Genomic DNA, 21,773 nt, shown 5'->3' with positions numbered 1-21,773 from the left:
CAGTTCATAGCCAGTGCACATAAGAGTCCTCAGAACATGTTTACAGAGAGAATAATAACAGGAACGGTAGCTATTATTTTTGAGCACTTACTATTTGCCAGGCACTACCCTAATTGCATTATATAGGTATTTAGTTAAATCCTCACTACAAGGGGATACTATTAACCTGTCTTCTCAGAAGGTCACTCTCCCAAGGTCACACGCCAGTAAGTGACAGAGCTGAGATTTGGACTCAGAACTGAAACTACTTCTCTGCGCATCTGGGATTTTTAAGACTCATCTACGAGTCTTAACATAACAGGTCCAGGATTTTGGGAGCCTGAACTTTAGGCTCAATTCTGCTACTAAATTGCTGAGTGACCTTGGGCAAATTACCTCTGCCCCTTAAGCTCAGTCTTCCCATCTCCCGGTGAGACTATCAGTGAGCGAGAGGATCACGTGATTCAAGGGCCCTCCCAGCTTCAGCTAGCAGAGAAAACGTTTCCTCTTTCCACGTTTGGTCTCCTGCCTCTGAACTGGCCTCCCTATTCGGGAACCTCCCAGCTTCTCAACCTTTTTTCTTGCTACTTGCAGCCTCCCAGAGCCAAGCCGTGTTCACAACCTGTTGCCCAGGTCCCCTCCTTCTCCCTTCCTTCCTTGCGGGCTTCACTCTGGAGGTGGGGGCGGAACCCTAGGCAGGAGGGAGGGGGAGTATGTAGCTGCCGTGAGGCTTCGTGAGGCTTCCCCGCGGTTTCTCGGCCCCCTCCCCCCACGGAAACTCAGGCTCACACTTTCTAGGGATGTTCCGGGGACAGCCAGAGTCAGTGATCGCAGCTTCCAGCCTCACGCATCTGCGTTAGGTTCTCCGAAGGGAGTCCGTGGTCCTGAGCTAGGGGTGGGGGCTTGGAGGAAAAAGGGGGCGGCGCACTCCTTCCTCCTAGCCTGGGCCTAGCCTGCCCAACTGCAGCCCGGGACCCTTCCGCGCCTGTCTCCCCTCCCACCCTCTTTCCGACTTCCAGCTGGGACCCGCCATTGCACGGCCAGGCCTCGGTGAACTGCAGACCTAAGCCAGAGACGCGCCAATGTGACTAGGCCCCTCCTCCCCAGCTCGCCCCTGACACTGCTCTGGGGGAAGTCGAAATCCCCCCATCGAGTCAACCACCCACTCCCAGGGAGCGCGGGAGGCTGCGGCCCCTTGTCTTTGTTCGCGGCTCGCTGGGAAGCTGGAGCCCGGAAAGACCTGTCCGCCGCCGCGGTGCTGACGCGGAGAGCGGAGCCGGAGGGGCCCAGGGACTGTCCCCCGCCGCCGCGGTACTGAACCAGAACCGAAAGAGGAGACGAGCCGCCCGGGCGGCCGCTGTCCGCCTGTGCAAGTGCTGACCCGGGGAGGGTACCACGCCGGGAGCGGGAGCTGTCCCTGAGGTGGTGCTGAAGCGACATGGAGCCTGGGGTTCCCTCCTCCTCGCCCCGGAAGGGCCGGCGGCAGCTGAGAGCTACTGGGAGAAGGAAGGAGGGCGGAGGAAGCCGCCCTCAGGGAGCTCCGCAGCGCGGGGCCTATGGCTAGGGTCCCTCCGGCGAACCTGCTCCAGCGGAGGAGGTGGCGGCTCAGCGACAGAGAGCGAGCGCGCGTTCTACGAACCTGTTGGAGGCTGCAGCTCCTCCGCGGCCGACCACGGCGCCCGGGACCGAGGTTCTGGCGCGTCTCTCCCTCCCCCACTTCCTGGGCTCCTCCGCAGAGGCGCTCCCTCGTGCCCGGGCTAGCACAAGTGCACGCCGGGGCCGCCGAGCCCCTCTTCGATCCGCTCCGAATGTCAGTCGGGCTGCAGGGCACAGAGCCGAGAGGCCTTCCCCAAGGGCAGACCCGCTCCCAGGGAGACCCACGCTTCCTGAGAAAGGGGGCGGGGGCTGGCGACGGGGACGAGAGAGGGCGCCAGCAGAGGTGTCTGAAACCAAGAGGGAGGCACGGGGGAGTTCCCCATACAGTCGTTTCTGCCCTGAAGTTTGGAGACTAACAGGGTCCTGTTACTTAAGGGACAAAGGGCATCCTGCCTTGGAAATATCTCTCCCTCCCTCTCCATTTCTGTGACCAGTGACCAAATGCAGATCTTGTACCTGCTCTGTTGCAAACTCCACTCAGTGGTCCAACTGACTCTAGTACCTAACTCCAGTCCATCATCTATCATTCCCTAGAGAGAGCTTTCTAAACCTTCCATATATACCGTGTATCTATAATAAAATGCAAGCTCTTTGGTGTGCCGTTTAAAGATCCTTTACCAGGAAGACCCAGGGCCTCCTCTCCAACTGTGTCCCCATCAGGACAGATGACCACTGCTTCTGAACAGGCTCATCCCAGTGCCTTAGCACCTGCTGCTCTTTGGGCTGGAACATTCTTCCCCCTTACTACTTATGCTTTATTTGCAAGCAAATGTGTCTTCATTTTCAATGGAAATTTCCCTAATCCCTAAGGCACAATCACTCTCTTTTCTAAGCTCCCTCAGCCTCTAAATTCCTTTACTAGACTACTTGTCACATTGTTTTGTAATTACTTACGTGTCTATATCCTCTGCTACCAGGCTCATAAAAACTGGTTCCATGTTTTATCTTTGTATCTCCATCTCCTAGCACAATAGAACTGTTGAATTGTTTAATTATGTATGCTGAGTGAATGTACACGTGAGAAACAGAAGTCACAGTAACTTCCTTTCCTTCATGTGATTGCTCATTTGAATATATATGCATATATATTCAATATATATTCAACATATGAATGTATATTCAAATGAGCAAGGAAAGGAAGATATTTATTTATTTATTTATTTTAAAAAATCACAGCGTGCAAAGCCCCACATGGCAGCCTTCCATCAACTCTCCCTTGACTCAGTAATTCCACCTACAGTGACTTCCATTTTGTACCAAGCTGCTTTTTTTTTTTTTTTAAATTTACTTATTTATTTTTGGCTGCGTTGGGTCTTCGTTGCTACGCACGGGCTTTCTCTAGTTGCGGTGAGCGGGTGCTACTCTGCATTGTGGTGCACGGGCTTCTCATTGCGTTGGCTTCTCTTGTTGCAGAGCACGGGCTCTAGGCGCTGGGGCTTCAGTAGTTGTGGCTCGCAGGCTTCAGTAGTTGTGGCTCGCAGGCTCTAGAGCACAGGCTCGGTGGTTGTGGTGCACGGGCTTAGTTGCTCCGCGGCATGTGGGATCTTCCCGGCCCAGGGCTTGAACCCATGTCCCCTGCATTGGCAGGCGGATTCTTAACCACTGAGCCACCAGGGAAGTCCCCCAAGCTGCTTTAAAAAAAAAATTTTTTTTTTCCTGTTTTCTCTGTTTGGGACCCTCATAGCCTTGATCTTCACGTGGCTGAATCTTCCTTGTCCTTTGGGTTTCAGCTCAAACGTCACCTCCTAAAGAGGTCTTTTCTGGCCATCTAATGCTTGCTTTCTGAATTACTCTTTAACATTGTCTATTTCATTTTTCTTAGTAATTACTACTCTCTAAAGTTTGTATGTTTTCTTGCTGATCCTTGACTTTCCCTCAACTGGGATTGAAACTCTAATAGGGCAAAGATCATGGATGTCTTACTCCATGCAGTATTCTCAGTGGTTAGCATTCTGAGAGGCACTTACCTCACCCCAATGCATCTATAGTCCCTTTCCCCTCGGAAAGGTTTGAGCTATTGTGCAGGTCATTGTGCAAACTTCTATTAGGTGTAAATTAACTGAGAATATTTAAGGAAAGGCAGTCACACTGATATTCCATAGGATGCGGAAGAAGAGGAAGTGGAGGGCCATAGATATGTGGCTGTGAGATGACAGGCCTGAATCACAGCCCCCTTTCACCACAGCAACTCCCTTCTCCATACCATAGAAAGCACTTTCACATCCAAAGTCTCATTTGATATTCATGACAGTCTTATCTGGCAGGTATTATTCTCCCCAACATCAAAAATATCTGAAGCCAAAAAAGCAAGACTCATTTGACCGAGATCACACAGCTTGTAAGTGGTGATTCTATTCCTGGTACTGTGCTATGTACTGGGGATCTAGAACTAAGACATAGCTTCTGCCCTCCGGGATTTCACATTAGGAAGACATGGCACAGAAACAATGGATCATAATACAATTTTACGAATACTCAGCAGTGGTTCTCAACCTGGAGATGGATGGGTTGGAAAAGAAATGGATATGCTGCCAGGGTCAGAATAAACTGACATTCTTTTCAATAGCAACTTCAATTTGTCCAGCCCTTCCCAGGTATCAGGCACTGTACTAAGTGTTTTACACATGTTGTCTCAACTTATCATTCCTGCCTATTTTTTTCTATCCCCATTTTTCAGAGCTAGCAAACCTTAGGGAGGTTAAGTAACTTGGCCAAGGTCATGAGGCTGGTAAACAGCTGAGCTGGGACTTACCCTGAGTTTGTTTGACTCAAAGCCTGAGTTCTTAACCATTATGCACCCCAAACCTACTGAATCTGAATGTCTGGTGAGCAGGGATGGGCCTGGGATTTGAAGATGATTCTTAGGTCATTCTGTTATATCTTAACTCCTTTGAGAAACACTCATGTAGAGAGTGCTGCAGAAAAAGAGGGAGGAGGAATGAAAACTATCTGTGGGGAGGAGTTACAGGAGGTTGAAATTGGATCTTGAAAGATTGAGTGGGAGTTTTGAGGCAGACAGAACACAGAGTATTTCAGGCAGAGGGAATGGAATATTCAAGGTCCTTGAGGCATGGAAATTAAGGGACGGTTAGTGGTTTGGTTTGAATGGAGAGTAAGGCTGGTGTAAGGGATGAGAGATGGGAAATGAGTCTGAAATTCAGTTTGGACTTGGCTGTATGCCTTTATCCTACAGGCAGTGGAGAACAATTGAAAGGCAAGAGCTCTGCTTTAACAACATCACCTTGATCATCTCACAAGAGCAACATTGGATAAGTCCTTTACAATTTGCAAAGTGCTTTCTACTAACAGAAATATTGCTCTAGAGTGATGTGAACCTGACGCTCCATGAGGGCACCATATTTTTGGGCTTTTCTTACTGTTCCCTAGCACCTAGCAGAGAAGCTGGTACAATGTAGGAGCTCAGTAAGTATGTGTTGAAGAGGAAGAAATTGGAGGAATCTAGTTTAGAGGTTGCTGCAATAATTCAAGTAAAAGAGAAGTGATGAGAAGCATCACTTAATCCAAGACTGCAGAGTTCTTTGAACTACTGACTCTGGAAAGTGAAAACCTATGGTCCCCTACCCCTGAGCACCTTCAAAAGGCTGGAATTTAGTTATCCAAAATGGTTGCTGAAATAATTGCAACAATTTCCCTCTCCAACATACAGAAAAGCACACTGGCATCTAGGCGACCAGCACACAGCCAAGCCAGGATTTCCTCTGTTGTATGCACTTTATGTCTTTTGGCTCCTGAATTTTGGTCCTGATGGTCTCTATTATGTGGCAATAACATTAGGTGCCATCATTTGTTTCAGTGTTTTAAAGGGCAATCACCATGCTAATGAAACTCAGTCTTGGCTCAAGAACTAAAATCTATTTACCTTCTGTTTCTCCACTCCTCTGGGAAGTCCACATGGACCCTGATAATGGCTAACTTACAGACCACTGACTTATATTAGGTCCCTTTATAGCCCTTGACATATATTAACCCTGTGAGGTAGGTATGACTCATCCCCACTTTACAGATGAAGAAAAAAGAAGTCAAGAGATTTGCCTGACAGAGGCAGACTTCAAACCCTGGCTGTTTGGCTTGAGTCTGCAGGCTCCAACATTATACCTGACTGCCTCCCATTCTCTTTCCTCCCAGACCTGTGTAAGCCTGGCAAATAATTTTAATCTCTGAGACCCCCAGTTTCCTCTTCTGTAAATTGGGGATAAAAATAGCTACTAAGGAAGGTTGGTGGGGAAATAAATGAGGTAATATATGACGACATCTAAATGGTGCTGTTTCCTCTCCTGGTCTTCCTCATCTGGACCAGGGGTTCCACATCTGCCCAGCTGCTTGGGTCACTGGCCATTGTTGAATTCTTCCTTTTCCTCAGCATCCAATTCATCAGCAAATGATTTAAGCTCTGCCACCAAAATACATCCTAAATTAGTCTACTTCTTTCCCTCTCCACCACATCGCATCTCATCCACACCATCGTCATCTTCTGCCTGGGCTACTACAACAGCCTCTTAACTGATCTCCCTGGTTCCACTCTTGCTCCCCAAAGTGATTTTGAAAACATATATCCCATACAGAAAAGAACACAACTCATGAAAGCAGTTTGATTAATTACCACAAAGTGATCACAACTCTGCAGCCAGCGCCCAGATAGTGAAATGGAACATTATAAGTCCCCTTCATGGCATCCCAGTTATTTCTCCCTTACTCTGCCTCATAGGTAACCACAATTCTGACTTCTGACACTACAGATGAGTGTTGCTGACTTATAAAAAATCATACGCCATGTGTTTTGTGTTTGGCGTCTTTTGCTCAATATCATGTTTGTGAAATTCATTCACGTCGTTGCCTTTGTCAGCAACATGCTGCTTCTTGTCACTGTGTAGTATTCCACTATATGACTATATCTCAATTTGTTGATGGATTTTTGAGTGGTTTTCAAATTTTGTGTAGATCTTTTGATACATATAAGTTTTTTTTTAATAGTCCCATGAATGAAATAAATGGGTGAGGTGTGTATATATTCAACTTTAGTAGATATTGCCATACAGTTCTCCAAAGTTGGGATACCAGTTTATACCTTATAAGCTGTGTATGAGGGTTCTGGTCGCTCCACATCTTCACCAACCCTTGGCATTGTCAATCTACTTTTGCTTTTATCCATTCTATGTACGTAATGAGTATGTAGTGGTTTTAATTTGAATTTATCTGATGGCTAATGAAGTACTTATCCACATGTTTAATGACTATTTAGAAAATTTCTTTTGTGAAGTGCTTGTTCATATCTTTTATCAATTTTTCTATTGTGATATCTGTTTTTTCCTTATTGATTTGTAGGAATTCTTTATATATTCTGGGTAAGAATCCTTTAAGGCTAGATATATTGCAGATATCTTCTCCCACCCTGTGGTTTGCCCTTTTCCTCTCTCTCTCTTTTTTTTTTTTTTTAAATCATGTCATTGTGAAAGAGGGAGCTTTTTTTTTTCCCCTTTAAAATTTATTTATTTATTTATTTATTTATTTATTTATTTATTTATTTATTTATTTATGGCTGTGTTGGGTCTTCGTTTCTGTGCGAGGGCTTTCTCCAGTTGCGGCAAGCGGGGGCCACTCTTCATCGCGGTGCGCGGGCCTCTCACTATTGCAGCCTCTCTTGTTGCAGAGCACAGGCTCCAGACGCGCAGGCTCAGTAGTTGTGGCTCACGGGCCCAGCTGCTCTGCGGCATGTGGGATCTTCCCTGACCAGGGCTCGAACCCGCGTCTCCTGCATCGGCAGGCAGATTCTCAACCACTGCGTCACCAGGGAAGCCCCCTTTTCCTCTCTCGATGGTATCTTTCGGCCAACAAAAGTTGCTAACTTTATTGTAGTTCAATTTATCAATTTTTCCTTTACAGTTAGTGCTTTTTGTGTTCTGTTTAAGAAATTTTTGTCTATCCGAGGTCATGAAAACATTCTCCTTGTTATCTTTTAGAATCTTTATTGCTTTAGTTTTATATTTAGATTTACAATCCACATAGGATTGATTTTAGTGCATGGTAGGAAGTAGGGTTTAAGATTAATTTTTTTTTTGACTGTATGGCTACCCTATTGACACAGCACCATTTATTGAAAGAAAGATCATTTTCCCTTGCACTGCTCTGCATGCTGTCTTTGTTATAAATCAAGTGTTCATATTTGTTTGGGTCCAACGTGGCTTTTAAAAGTATGAAACAGATCAAGTTATTAGCCTCCTACACGTCTAATACATCTTTCCTATTGAACTCAGAATAAAACCCAAACTTCCTATCATAGGCTTTAAGGTTTCACATTGTCTGGCCCCACTTATCTTTCAGATCCTGTTATTCCACCATTTATCCTCTTGCTCTTGAGTATTCCTCAATATTCAGGCATTTGTACAAATGTCTTCTCTGGGAAGTTTTAGCTGCCTACATTCTCTAAAATAGCCCCTCTTATCCCAAGTTACACTCTATATGATTATCTTGTCTTGCTTTTGATAACACTTATTGCTCTTAGAAACATTTATTTTTTTTCTGTTTCTCTCACCAGAATGTAATCTCCATGAGAGCAAGTCAATTACTTTTATCTCTGAGCCCACAGTGCTGGAGAAACTGGCTCAATGGATGTCTGTTGATTCCGTGAGAATGACACCTTCTCCACTCTATTTTTCATGTCATCCAACTCTTGTGTCAGTGCAGTGCACAACATCTCAAAAGTTGTAGCATTGAGTGACACACTGAATAGATAGGCTGAAAATTTCCAACATTATCAATTTTACACCTTACTTATTTTCCTATTTTTATTGATGTTCTTAAAATCCCAGGCATCATTATTTCATCAAATCAATTTATATTAATTTTTGAGGGGAAAAGAAGGAACATTGATATTTCTTGAACACTTATTATATCTCATTCAATCCAAAACAGCCATTTGAAGGGAAGTGTTATCACCCCCACTTTACAGATGAAGAAACAGGGATTCAGAGAGGCAAGTATAGTTAAGTGCTCATAAAAATAGTTTAATCAGATTGCATAAAAGTTACTCTAATGAAGCCACTTCAAGCCCATATCAGAATATTCCACAGACTTCATGGCACATGCAAATGAGGCATTTATCAGAGGATTTAAATTTGGTTTTCGGGAATAGAACTTGGGTTCTAGGCCTGGTCTTACCCCTCACCAAATTTGTGACATTGGACAAGCCACATAAACCAAATTTCCTCATATGTAAAGAGACAATAAAATAGAAACTATTTTTTAGGATTATTGAGAGGATTAAATGGTAATATGCCTGTAAAGTGCTTGTATATAAAACAGCTCAGTAAATGTTGGCTGCTATTATTATTGTTGTTTTGAATAGTAATTCAGTTTGCTCTTTCAAGATGTTGCTGAGGAGTTGCAACAGGAGATAAGATGCTTAGAAGTAATTCATGTAGAATTAAAATGTATGTAAAATCCTTCAAACCAGAACTTTGAGAGTAATCTTCTTCTGGTGGGGAAGAACATTCTGAGCATGTCTCCGCTTGCTCGTACAGAGAAAGGTAATAGGCTCAGAGAGGTGAATTGACTTGTCCAAGATCACAGAGCTTGGATCCAAACCCAAACCCATTTGGCTCTCAAGCTTTGGTACAATTCAAGTCACAAAGGTACTTGGTCCCCTCCCCTGGCTTCTGAAATCACAGCCCCTCCCCTCTCCATTGCATCTGCCATAAGGATTGAGAAAATCCAGAGATAACCCCAAGCCTCATTTGAGCTAATAATCACATCCATTTATCTCCCCACCAAGCTACTTATTGCAGCGGTAGATAACGGTCCAGCTGATCAGGGTCAGCGACTTCTCTGGCACTGCCTGGTTGGGGGTAGAGAATGTTCTAATGACTGGGTGGGAGTCAGAGTCCTACAGAGAAAACAGCAGATAATCAGACCCTGACTCACTGAATAGGGGTGGCATCCAGGGGCTGAGGACAGCATTATCCATAGCTCTCTGGGGCAACTGAGAGACTACTTCATGAGCATTTACTCAGTCTCAGAGACCAGAGAGGAAGGACTCTCTGAGCTTCATTTTCCCTACCTGCAAAATGGAGATAAAGTCATCTATGTTGCAGGGGCCTTGTGAAAATTCAGTGATATGTTGTATGTGTTAAAATGGCCTGTTTCCAGCTCAACGTCAGCTGAGGCTACAAAGTCCAGAAATAAAATATAAGTGACAAGCACCCCCAGGCAACGTGACGTCCCAGTCCACCCACGAAAGATATACTAATCGATTCTGAAGCAAGTTTGGCCATACTTACGGGCATAAAAAGGTTGAAGTTAAAAGGGGGGAAGAGAGAGGGTTTCTTCAGAGTTAGTGGTGTTCTGGGTACTACCCCATCCTCCCACTGCCATGGGGGAGAAAGAGGAGCACCTTAAGAGTAAGAAGGGCTCTGCGGAGATTCCCCTGGAGAGTCTCATCTGGGTCTTCTGACAGCAGAAGGCACGTAGGCTGGTATCATCCATGTCTGGAAAACCCTAAAGGCAAAAGAGTATGGCTAGATGGCTGTACTGATAGCATTCATTATTTCAACAAATATTTACTGAGCACCGACCATGTGCCAAGAATAGTTCCAGCTTCTTAAAATTCATCAGTGAACAAAACAGATATAATCCCTGCCTTTGAAGTGCTCACCTTCTCAAGGGCAGGGAGATACACAATAAACATATAAATGAGTAAGACATTTGTTGTGAACATCGTTATGGAAAAATTTTAAGCAGAGATGGAACTGGGGAGAGCTGGGGATGTTAATATTTTTTCTTGTGGGTCAGAGAAGGCCTCACTGATAAGGTGCTATTTAAGCAACAGCTTGAAGAAAGCAAGGGAACAAGCCATGTGGGCATAGAACAGGGACTGCAAAGGCCCTGGGGTGGGAGTGTGTCTGGCATATCTGAAGAATCGGAATCCAGTTGGAGATCCAGTTGGTTAGACTGGGGTGAGCAAGGGGAAAGTGGTTGGAGGGGAGGTAAGAGTAATAGAGGTGGGGGAGCTTGATTGTTATGGTGAGGACTTTGGGTTTAAGTAGACGTTTGATAAACATTGGATGAAGAAAGGCAAGAACAGAAGAAAGGACTTGGGGTCCAATGGAGTATCCAAACAAGCAGGGAATCTGAAACAGTAATGCTGTCAGGGAGCCGTAGGGCAGGACACATCATCCCCTAGACTCACAGATGGTGGAAGTTTTCAGAATCATGAACATAAAACTGGCTGTCCTAGTGGATATATTTGTGTACTGCGTCGGGGACCAAAAACTTAGGCCTGGACCATGTTTTGCCATTTGGGGGCAGGTTTGAATTTGGTTTTCTAGAAACTTATCTTGTAAGAAGTCAGTGGCATTATCATGAAAAAATATAGAATTTAGGAGTTCAAGTCACATCTCCACTGCTGACCTGTCATGTGTTCTTGGCCTGAATGTCAGTTTGCGCACATGGACAACAGGGTTACTAGTATTTACCTTTCAGAGGAAGAGGAAGTGTGAGGCTCCCAGGAGGTAATGGATGAAATGTGAAAAGGTGTGCAGACACAAATTGTTATCACCGCCTTGGGGGCAGTTAAGTACCTTTAACACACCCTCCATCCAGGAAGTATGTGGGACTTGTGGTCTGGAGTCAATTTTAAGCTTTCCAACATCCATTTCCCCCTTCATAAGAGTAGCTTTCATTTCTCATCTCATCTCTCATCAGTGTCTTTCATCTCCCTGGTCACAGAAATTACACAAGGGTCAGCCAGTGAAATAATCGAAGTCAGCCAACCAGGGCCAATAAGACTCAATATTTTTTCTCTTGTTCAGCAACCTCTACCCCCCTGCCCACCTCCCCCCCCCCCCAACCTTTTACTTATTCCTGGAATATTTTAAAGCAAGTCCTAGCATCTTATCCTTTGACTTAGTATATACCTCTTACCAATAAGAATTTTTTCTTTCTTTTAAGTATAACCATAATGCCATTATCAAGACTAATAAAATTAACAATAATTTTATAAAGTTTTTTGGCAATAGCAGACTGAGGCATTGGCTAGGGAATCCAAATAAAAACACTGGTGGTTAGGAAGCCCATAAAGAAGTGCTGATACAAGGGACAGAATTAGATGGTACCCTTAGAAATTATATTGTAAAAGAATATTAATTAATATGAGGAAAAGTTCAAAATGAGTGTATATAGTAAACATTTTGTTAAGTATAAACTATGTATAACATTTTTGTTGTGTACAAACATATATACATATATATAATCTATATCTCTTTCTACCTAGCATATATATATATATTTTTTTTAAAGGTGAAAAAGCATATACTAATATGTCCAGGATTCTCTGAGAAGTGGGACAAGTGTTTATTTTTTGCTTTACATCCCTTTATGCTTTTCAGTGTGTGTGTTTGTGTGTGTGTGTGTGTGTACATGTATGTATTGGGGACCAGGGGGTAGGAAGAATGTTGGGGGAAGGATTATGGTCTCTCTGATGGGGCTGAATTAATATAATAATAAAGACTCATTTCTGAGACTTGTATAGAGCTGTTGGTGAGTGAATTTAGTAATGTTTGGAGATACTGACAGATGTCCTCTGACAAGAGAGGAGCCAGCTTTAGGATGAAGATACTGTTGCAGAAGGCAGAGAGGAGAGATGGCATGAAATTGGATTCTTTGTGGCATCACTTGAGAGTCTGAACCAAGCCTTACCTGAAGCTAGGCCAACCTCTGCCCTTTTTGGTTATGTGAGACAAAAAATTTTCTTTATGGTTTAAACCAGTTTGAGTTGGATGTTCTGATACTTTCAACATAAGGAATTCTAACCACTGTGTAGTGGGTTATGAGCCCCCAATGTCTGATGAAAAAAGGTTGGTTTTGGAATTTCCTAATGTGAAGTCCCATTCACAAGATTCCTGTCCCAAGATGTAGCCCCAAGGCAGAGTCGTTTGTCAATCTCAATTTTCCTTGAGAACGCATGGTTAACTGCTACCTCTTTCTCTTGGTGATAAGTGGGGCCAATCTGGCAGAAACGTCAGCATTGTGAACTGGCGTTGGGGACTGGATGGAATTGGTCTGGGTTATTCCCTGGAAGAGGCTGGTATAATCCAAGTAGACACCTGGAATGAAGAGGAGAGCTTAGGACAGCACAGAGAAGAGGGTGAAGAAAGACAAAGAACTAAAGAGGTGGAGACAAATGGAAAAGCAGAGTGGGAGGCAGGGTATGAGGTAGTGCAGGGCATGGTGGGGTTGTGGAAAGAGACAGCTGTCCCTGATGTCCTTTCTCAGTGGGTACAAGGAGGTGGGCATATACTGAAGGGTGGGCAGGCTGGAAGTGGGAGGATATCCTGGAAGATTGGGGTCTTCTGGTGCTAAGGAAAATGCAAGTCTGGTAGCCAAAGGACACAACAATAACATGGTATGGTCAAGGCAGTTGAAGAGGATCTTGGTTTCCCAAGAATAATTGGGGACCAGAAAAAAAATATCCCATTCAATATGAACCACTTCAAGTAGTGACTACCATTTTGTAGTAAATACAGGCTAATAGATTTGATTTGGACTTTGTCAAGAGTTTAAAAATGAAATAAAATTAACAAGAGCTTATATTTAGAAAAACACAGGTCAAAATGGAAGCTATGTGTTGATTTTAAGGACAAACAAGAATTGAATCAAGTGTTGAATTTAATGGTGTTTTTCTTTTTTTTCAGTAAAACTGGACAGCTCATTACAACCTTCTTTATTTTTCACTTGACTTTTGCAGTACATTTATCAAGAGGCTTATTTTTGAACAAATATTCATGGATTAAAAAAATATTCCCAAGGGTGTCTCTTAATACTTTGATATCAAAATTATTCTCTTTTGAAGTGCCTTTGCATCCATTTGCATGGTGTTCCAGTTACTTTTGCTACATAATAAACCACTTCAAAACTTAGTGGTTTGATAAGAAACAATCATCTATTTAGGTCACTAATCTGCAATTTGGGCAGGGTTTGTGGGGAAGGCTGGTCTCTGCTCCATGTGGCATCAGCTGGGGATACTTGACTGGGGCTGGTGACTTCACCCCCGGGATTGCTCACTCACATGGCTGGCAAGTTGGTGCTGATGGTCAGTTGGGAGCTCAGCTGGGATTGAGAACTGTTGGTGCCCCAATATCTCTCTACTTGACCCTGCCACAGGCTGGTCAGCCTTCGTCTGGTCTAGATTCCAAAAGTGAGCATCTCAAGAGAACCAGGCAGAAGCTGCATGCCTTTTCTAATCTAGCTTCAAATGTCAAATATTGTCACTTTTGCCGTACTCTCTTGGTCAACCAATTACCAAGTTTGGCCTTGATTCAAGGAGAATGGACCCAACTCTCTATGGGAGGAATGTCAGAGAATTTTGGGGCCATGTTTTAAAACCACCATGGTCTGCTCCCTAATCAGAAACTATCTATGTTTTCCCCATATGCAAATTACATTCATTCCTACTAGTACTTTCCCTAAATCTCAACAATTATGTTGTCAGGTGCAGGCTCAAGGTTTAGAATCATGTCATCTAATTCAGGTTCAGGTGTGGATGAGGTTCCTCAGCTGCAGTGTCTTCGTACAGTTCCTCAAGTGCCATTCCTCTTGATCTAAAAACTGGTGAACTAAACAGACAAGTTATATGCCTCTTCCCCCAACCCAAATGATGAGGCAAGCACAGTATAATTGCTATAAACGCTTCCACTGAGAAAGGGAGAAAACAAGCCAGTCCCTTTCATCAACCCACATCCCATATGAAGCAATGGGGTAACTGAGACAGGAGATGCGACCCTGCTAAAGTAACTTGTGGTTCCACTTTGGAGGTGTTTATTTTGAAGTCCCATGCCTTAATCTTTGTTTGGAAGGCTTTGATTTTTTGTTACTTTATACACATCCAGCCAACCGAAGCTTAGAAGTTTCTTCCCAGACCAGTGTTCCCAACATTCTGAACAACTTTGTTGAATACCCACCCCCCCTTTTCTATCATCCCCTCAGCAAAAATAAAGCAAATATCAAGATTACATGAATCTTATCTATGGGGGCAAAACATGGGTCATGCACTATAGATTTTTAAAAAAAATTTTACTTGGAAATGATTTCAAGCTTACAGAAAAATAGCAAGAGGAGTACAAAGAAACTCAATATACGCTTTACCCAGACTCAAGGTAAAGAATTTCAACTAATTGTCTCCCAACTCTGAAGGAGAGTTTAAGTGAAATGAGATGGCAGGATGTCTCTGAGAATATAGGCAAAGCTTGGGCTCACCTCCAGGTACAATTTGAGCACAACTCTTTAAAATATCCAATAATGGACATAATCTGACTGCTGGCCAGCAATATTCCCCCTTCCTTAATGGTAATAAGATCCCAAATTTCCAGACATGTGGTTTGCTTGGGATTGACCCCACCATGGTTCTCTTAAACCAACCAAGCATGGGCTTTGGACCTAAGCTGACCCAATCAGAATTAATCTGTTAGAATTATGCTAGGAATTCTGTGACAAAGAGCTGTTCTTTCCTGTTGGCCATAAAAGTGGAACATATAGCCCAGGAAGCTACTTGAATCTACCTTGGGAATACTAGGGTAACAGCTTTGGGATGAAGTCAACACTGTAGAAGATAGCGCTAACAGAGGGAAAGAAACCAGATCCTTGGTAATGTCACTGAGCTGCTGGATCTAGCTTTGCCTGAAGCCTGAAATATTTTTGAATTTTTTTTTAACACCCATCAGCCAATAAATTCCTTTTATTTTTAAAAGTCAATTTGAATGAGGTTTTCTGTTATTTGTAACCAAAAGTTTGCTGATGTACTCATCCAGTGCAGATAGTCAGTTAGGGACTCAAGATATAGGACCAAGGATAAATTCCAGTGATGGAAACAAGTCCTAATGTTTTGGGGGAGAATTGTGGTACTGTGTGTGATGTGATATAGAGAATGGGGCTGGGGTTCTTTCAAACTTCCTGATTTGTCCAGAATTGGAACAGAACTGGGTCCGTAGAGTGGTGGTCAGTGGGCCTCAGCTATGAGGATATGAGGAGAGTAAAAGCTGGTATCTGATGCTGGGTGAGAGCAGAGACCACATCCGGAGCAGATCCATCTCAGAACACGGAGAAAGATGAAGGCAGGGGCTGGACAGTTTCAGGGGGCAGGCAAGCAGGGGAGTCTTGCGTTCTCAGAAACCCTGTCTGAGTGCCAAGAGCCTTCTTCTAGGTACAGAATGGTTGTAGAAGGGGCTACATGGGGAGCAGTGGCTCACAGGAACACACAGGTATGATTTATTATGTGCCTGTGAGGATGACAGTGATGACAAAAATGTTAATAATGACAGTGATAATAATAATGATGATGATGTTGATGAGGATGAAAATTAACCCCATTTGGTGAAAATTAACGAAGCCTACACATGTTTATTGGTCTGTTGTTTTGACACATCCAGTATCATTCCACCTTTTATCTATAGTAGCATCTTGATTTTCCTTTGGATACTTTTTTTTCTCCATGATCAGTCCTTGTTAACTGGGTGGAGTTGAGCCAACCTGGAACCCAGGGTTTCAAACCTGGACACACTACTTAAACTTGGCTGATGGGAATATGGTATTTCCCTGGCTACAGTGATTGGTTGAGGAGTAGACATTTAACCTAAAATGTGCCAACAAAGCCCAAAAAGGCCAATCTTAAGACTATTGGTAAAGAAGCACTCTCTTTCTGCTGGTAGAATATAAGTCTAGAGCTGCTTCAAGAGAAAGTTTATCTGAAAATAAAGCAATCTTGGAGGACAGTAGAAGAGAGAGACAGAGACAGAGAGACACAGAGGAATAGAAACATGAGAGAGACAGAGACAGAGACAGAGGGAGATTTCTGATGATGTCATTTGAGAACCTGGCTTCTGAAGTTAGATGTACTCTTAAACTTTTCAGTTACACCTTGAACCAATAAATGCCTCCTTGTTTTTTCCCCTTAAGTTGGAATTCAGTGAATGTCTGTCATTTCCAATCAAGAGTTCTAATAGTGTATCTCTCACACAGTCTGTACAATAACTCTATGAGGTAGATATATTAATATATGTGAGACATAATTTGTCCCTTTTACAGATAAGGAAATAAGCTCAAAGTGAAAAGTGTCTGCCTCCACCTGCAGAGCTTGTAGAGGGCCAAGTTCACTGAAAATCAAACGTTTTTCTGGCTCCAGGTTTAGTGAGATGCACATTCCATGCCCTGGATGATTTCCACGTTCCTTCCCAGCTCTCAGATTCTATTTCTCTGTCCTCACTGCCTCAGAGTTGGACAGGTGCCTGGCCAGGGGCAGCAGGTAGTGGACCAGCTGCTGCCTGGGTCAGGAACCCAGCATGTTCTCAAGGACACAGATGGGCTGGAAGCCTTGTGCATGGGCAGGGAGCCTGAGGCGGGGGTGGACACGGGTTCCTGGAGAAAAAGCTCATTCAAGACTCACTGATGCCCAGCATTGGGCTCTAAGCCCGCAGGGTACCGGCTTGGTACGACTATTCTCTATGTGCCCAGTGCCCAGCGTGCAATGTCTGTTTAACTCAGCCCTTGAGAGCTCTTATGCAACTGGAGGGAAACCTCCTTGGTGATCGTGACTGTCTCCTTGGATGTGTGTGTGTAGCAGGGAGAAACATGGCAAACTCTGGAAGCTCATCCTAAATTTTTAGCACGCAGGGGAGCCCTGGAAAATCTTGTTGAACTGAGATGAATAAATACCTTAAACTCCTTGGAGTCACTAGACCCACCACTCTAGAATTACAACTCTTTGATTTCTATAGGATTAATAAAATAATAGATGCCATTTTCTAGATTACAATTAAAATACCACTACTAATTACTAGTTAGCACCATTTATTGAACAACTACTATGTGCTAGGTACTAGCTTGGGGCTTTACATTCGTGATCTCATTTGATTCTCAATATAGTCCATGAAGATGTATTTTTATTTATTTCCACTTGATAGATGAAGAAATAGAGGCTCAGAGACATGAAATCACACATATGCAGAGCCTCATGGAATGCATATCAACAGAGCTAGGAATTTCTACCCAGATCAGGATGATCTCACAACCATGGCCTTCCCACTGTGCCTGTTCTGCTACCAATTATTGAATTGAGCCAGAGCAATCAAATATCCTCAAGGCAGAGCGTGGCTTTCACTTGATTTAAGCAGCTAGAACAGATCCGTTTCTAAGATGCCATCTCTTCCGTAGGTCTGAATGTCTCTGGAAATCTTCTGGCTGCCTCTCAAGCTTATTAAATGGTCAACACAGAAGCGTTCATCTTTCTGACTGCAACCTTGCTCCTGCTCCTGTCTTCCTCATCTTACTGGGGGCAGGGTGGTGACAGCTGGTCAAGACAGAAACCTGGATATCATCAGAGACTTTTTCTTTTTCATTCCTCATGTCTAATCCATTGTTAGGTCTGGTATGGTCCCCCCATCCCCACCTTCCTCCCCGTGTTAGTTTAAGCCTCATCATCTCTTGCCCGGGTGACTGCAGCAGCCTCTTCCGTGGTCTCCCTGCCTCCTTTCTTCTCCGATTCTCCGTTCTCCATGTCAACTGTTCAAGTGGCCATTCTTTAGCACAGATTCAACCTCAATCAATCCTCATTGCCTGGAAGATAAAGTCCAAATGCCTTAGCCTGGTATCCAAGACCTTCACAGACTGACGCCTGCCCACTTCCCAGACTCCTCTTCTACAAGGTCCTCTTCTCTCTCCATCCTCTCACAACATATGCTCTTACAACTTCCTGTCACCAGTGTGAGACAGGAGACAAGAGAGGAGAGCCCTGAAAGTGAGAGAAGAAGAGATGGCTGTGACAACGAGGTGTCTATTTCTGGCACAGTGGCCCTACCCAGTAGTAAAAAATAGGCTGTTCAGTGTTTGTAGGGTCTTGCTAGTTCTTTCCTTCCTTTTGGGAGGAGAAGGGGGACGAGGAGCAGGCCAGAGCATGGGCAGGTCCCCACCCTACATGGACACTGTGGGAAGGGGCTCAGAAGTATAAAATAGTCTCCATCTGGCTTCCACTTAACCGTCTGCCTCGATAAATGACTCTTCCCTATTCCCTGATGCTGGTGGCGGGCGAAAGCCAAGGCCAATAACTTACTCTCCAATTGAGTTGACACAAGTCTTTATGCTCTGCCAGTTGAGCTGCAGTGTAGCAGGAATCATTTGTATTTGCTACCTTGAAATAACTCATTTTTATGGAGTGTTTCCAAAGCATTCAACTTCGCTTTCATAGGAATGACCACTTTCTCTTTTGTGCACTCATACTTTATCACTTCACATCATATTTAACTAAATAACATAGTTACAATAAGGACTTCAATACAAGTGAAATATAGGGAAGAAAGTTCTATTTCTATGAGAAGTAAGTTGAATGAAGTTGAATGACTCCATAAAGGTCAGTTGCTAAAAAAATTTTTTGTCCAGTTACGTGTGGGTGAGAGACCTGTAAAGTATCAAGAAAATAGGCAGAAAAATCCAGAAGGTTTCAGCACTCAGGTTGCTTTTTCTTCTTTCATTTTGAGGGTGCCTGAAGTATAAATGTTAGACATATTATGGCTATGGTTTATGGAGAAAGAGATGCAGAATTCCGTCAACAGACTATTCTTAAAGGCCTCAGGCTTCCATCTAAATATGTTCAGATACCTGTACATTTGTATGCTTTAAGTTAGAATAAGATGTTTAGGCAGTAGTATGGGTCTGAGTATTTGAGTCCCGAGCCCCCCCCCCCCACAATTCATATGTTGAAATTCTGATGCCCAATGTGATGGTATTAGAAAGTGGGCCTATTCAACACTGATTAGGTCATGAGAGTGGAGCCCTCATGAATGGAATTAGTGTTCTTGTAAAAGAGATGCCAGAGAGCTCCCAGCCCCTTCTACCATGTAAGGAAACATGCTGCTATGATCCAGGAAAGGAGCCTTCACCGGAACATGGCTATGCCGACACCATGATCTCGGACTTCCCAGCCTCCAGAACTGTGAGAAATAAACTTCTGTTGTTTATAAGCTATCCGATGAGGTATTGTGTTATACCAACCTGAACACACTAAGACAGGCAGCAGCTATTTTGTTGTTTAAATTATTTCCTGCTTTAATGGACTTTTTTGATTAACCAGTCAACTCCCAGCCCCAGTTGTGTGAATTCAGTTATAATCACCATACACAGTGCAGGGAGCTCAGAAGTTGGGAGACCAGATAATAGATAGACATAGATACAGAGATAGAAAAGTAGAAATATAGACACAGATATAGAGCGATACATACACGATCACCATTCCTCCATACCCAGCTCGTGAGAATGCTCTGTGTGGTGCTTCCTGCCCCCTCCCCAGGCAAAGTCATTCACTGTGTCATTTGTGTTCTCTTTCACTTTCCACATTGCATGGCAACTATTTCTTTTGTGTTTTGGATAGTCAGAGATAAACTCGATGAAGTAGAAGGAGCCCAAGTTTTGAGACCAGACAGACTTGGGTTTGAATTTCCATTCTATCCCTTCCTGGCTGTGTGACCTGGGGCAATACTCACAACCCCTCTGAACCTGAGCTGTGACCTTCAACGGGGGCACGTATAAAGAGCGGAATAAATAAATGGCCATCGTTATAATTCCTATTTGTTATGGGACAGCCTCCTGTTTTGTACACTTCTGTTGATGCATCATTTATCTCTGGAGCTCCCCAGGTGCATGACAGTGTCCTATTCAACTTTGTACTCTTAGTGTCCCTCCATCAGAGTAAGAATCCACTGAGTTTGTAGAATTAAATCATCTTGTACTTCTTTGATGTTAATAATTTTTGAATCATCACCAGAGGCCTTCGGGTGCTTCCTTGAAAGTTTCAAGGGGGATGAGGGGAAGGAAAGAGGAGTCAGAGTTGGGAGGAAGACAGAGGGAGAGAAAGAGAGATGCAGGACCTGGGGGGTCTGGACTGGCCTCTCCCACCCTCCCCCCCCTTGTGGCCTCATTAGCTGCCAGTGACCAGGTGGAAGGACACTGCTGTGGCAGGTTCCTGGGATGCTGGAGCAGGCTGATGGAGACGAAGCTGCTCTGTCAGCCAGAATATCAGGTTCTGTCAGTCACTCAGGTCCCTCTGGCTGGGAATGAAGCTGGTGCCAGGAGCCCCAGGGGAGGCAATAACAGATGCACTGATGGGGGTAGGGAGGGAATGATGGCATTTTCTGAGGCCTCGCTGTGTCTTTGGCACGGTGCTGGGCACTTTCACACCCATCCTCATTTCCTGCTCATGTTGACCCCCAAGGAGTGAGGCAGTAATTATATTGCCAAGTTAAAAAAGAAAAAAATGAAGCCCAGAGAAGCTAAGTGTACCAGCCACGGTCACACAGCTATGAAGAGGGTTTGAAACCAGATCAGCCTGAAGCTGTGTACTAGGCTTTTTTTTTTCTTTTTTTTAAACAAGGTGACCTCCAGTCCATTCTGCTTGGGCAGAGCTGACCAAGAACACAGGATCCTGTGGACTAAACAACCTTAGGGTTCTTGTCAGGATCTCACTGACGTAGAGTCAGGACCCCAGTGCAGAGGTCCCAGTCCTGCATTTCACGGCTTATTGACCTGGTCAAGCTTTTTCACCTCCCTGAGCCGCACTTCCATCACCTGCAAAAAGGGGCCATAATACATATCCTGACTACCAAGTGGACACGTTGGGAAGACGGAAAATATGAATGACAGTTATGGTGTACTTGTCCTGTGTCAGGTACTGTGACAAGCCCCTGCATGTGTTATCGCATTTAAACTTTTCGCAGGCCTAGGCGTAGAGGTTATTGTTAGCCGCGTCTAAAGAACGTGGAAAACGAGACTTTGAAATGTTATATAACCTTCTCCCCAATCACGCAGTTAGAGTTGGAGCCAGGCTGCATTGCGGACCGCCTGCTGCAGAGCCTGAATGCTTGCCCTTCCCTAAAATGTGTGTAAAATAGCTTTTTAGAATGTAAAAGAAGAATAGAAATCTATTACTTATTAAAGTTATAATGTAGCAGGTCTTCTGCTTATGGCTTCACCTACATCTTTTCACATACTCCCCAACTGCCCTGGAAATCAAGGCCCAGCACACTGTGGCTCAGAGAGGCTAATTCACCTGTCCAAGGTCACACAGCCAAAACAGGAATGAAAACCAG

General features: G+C 44.0%; 1 protein-coding gene across 3 annotated transcripts in view; it reads right to left on the bottom strand.

Moving 5' to 3' along the window:
• Positions 1 to 1,864, bottom strand: part of CPLX2 (complexin 2) — an 84,333-nt gene extending 82,469 nt beyond the window's left edge. For all 3 annotated transcript variants that reach the window (XM_036849353.1, XM_036849352.1, XM_036849357.1), the window contains exon 1: positions 1,619 to 1,864. The gene's annotated coding sequence lies outside the window, so the exon portion shown is untranslated. The remainder of the gene's footprint in view (positions 1 to 1,618) is intronic.
• Between the last annotated feature and the right edge of the window lie 19,909 nt (positions 1,865 to 21,773).

The sequence above is a fragment of the Balaenoptera musculus genome, chromosome 3 (genome assembly GCF_009873245.2).
Source record: "Balaenoptera musculus isolate JJ_BM4_2016_0621 chromosome 3, mBalMus1.pri.v3, whole genome shotgun sequence".
Lineage (NCBI taxonomy): Eukaryota > Metazoa > Chordata > Mammalia > Artiodactyla > Balaenopteridae > Balaenoptera > Balaenoptera musculus.
Note: the sequence above shows the minus strand (reverse complement) of the source record. Positions and strands in the feature narration are given on the sequence as shown.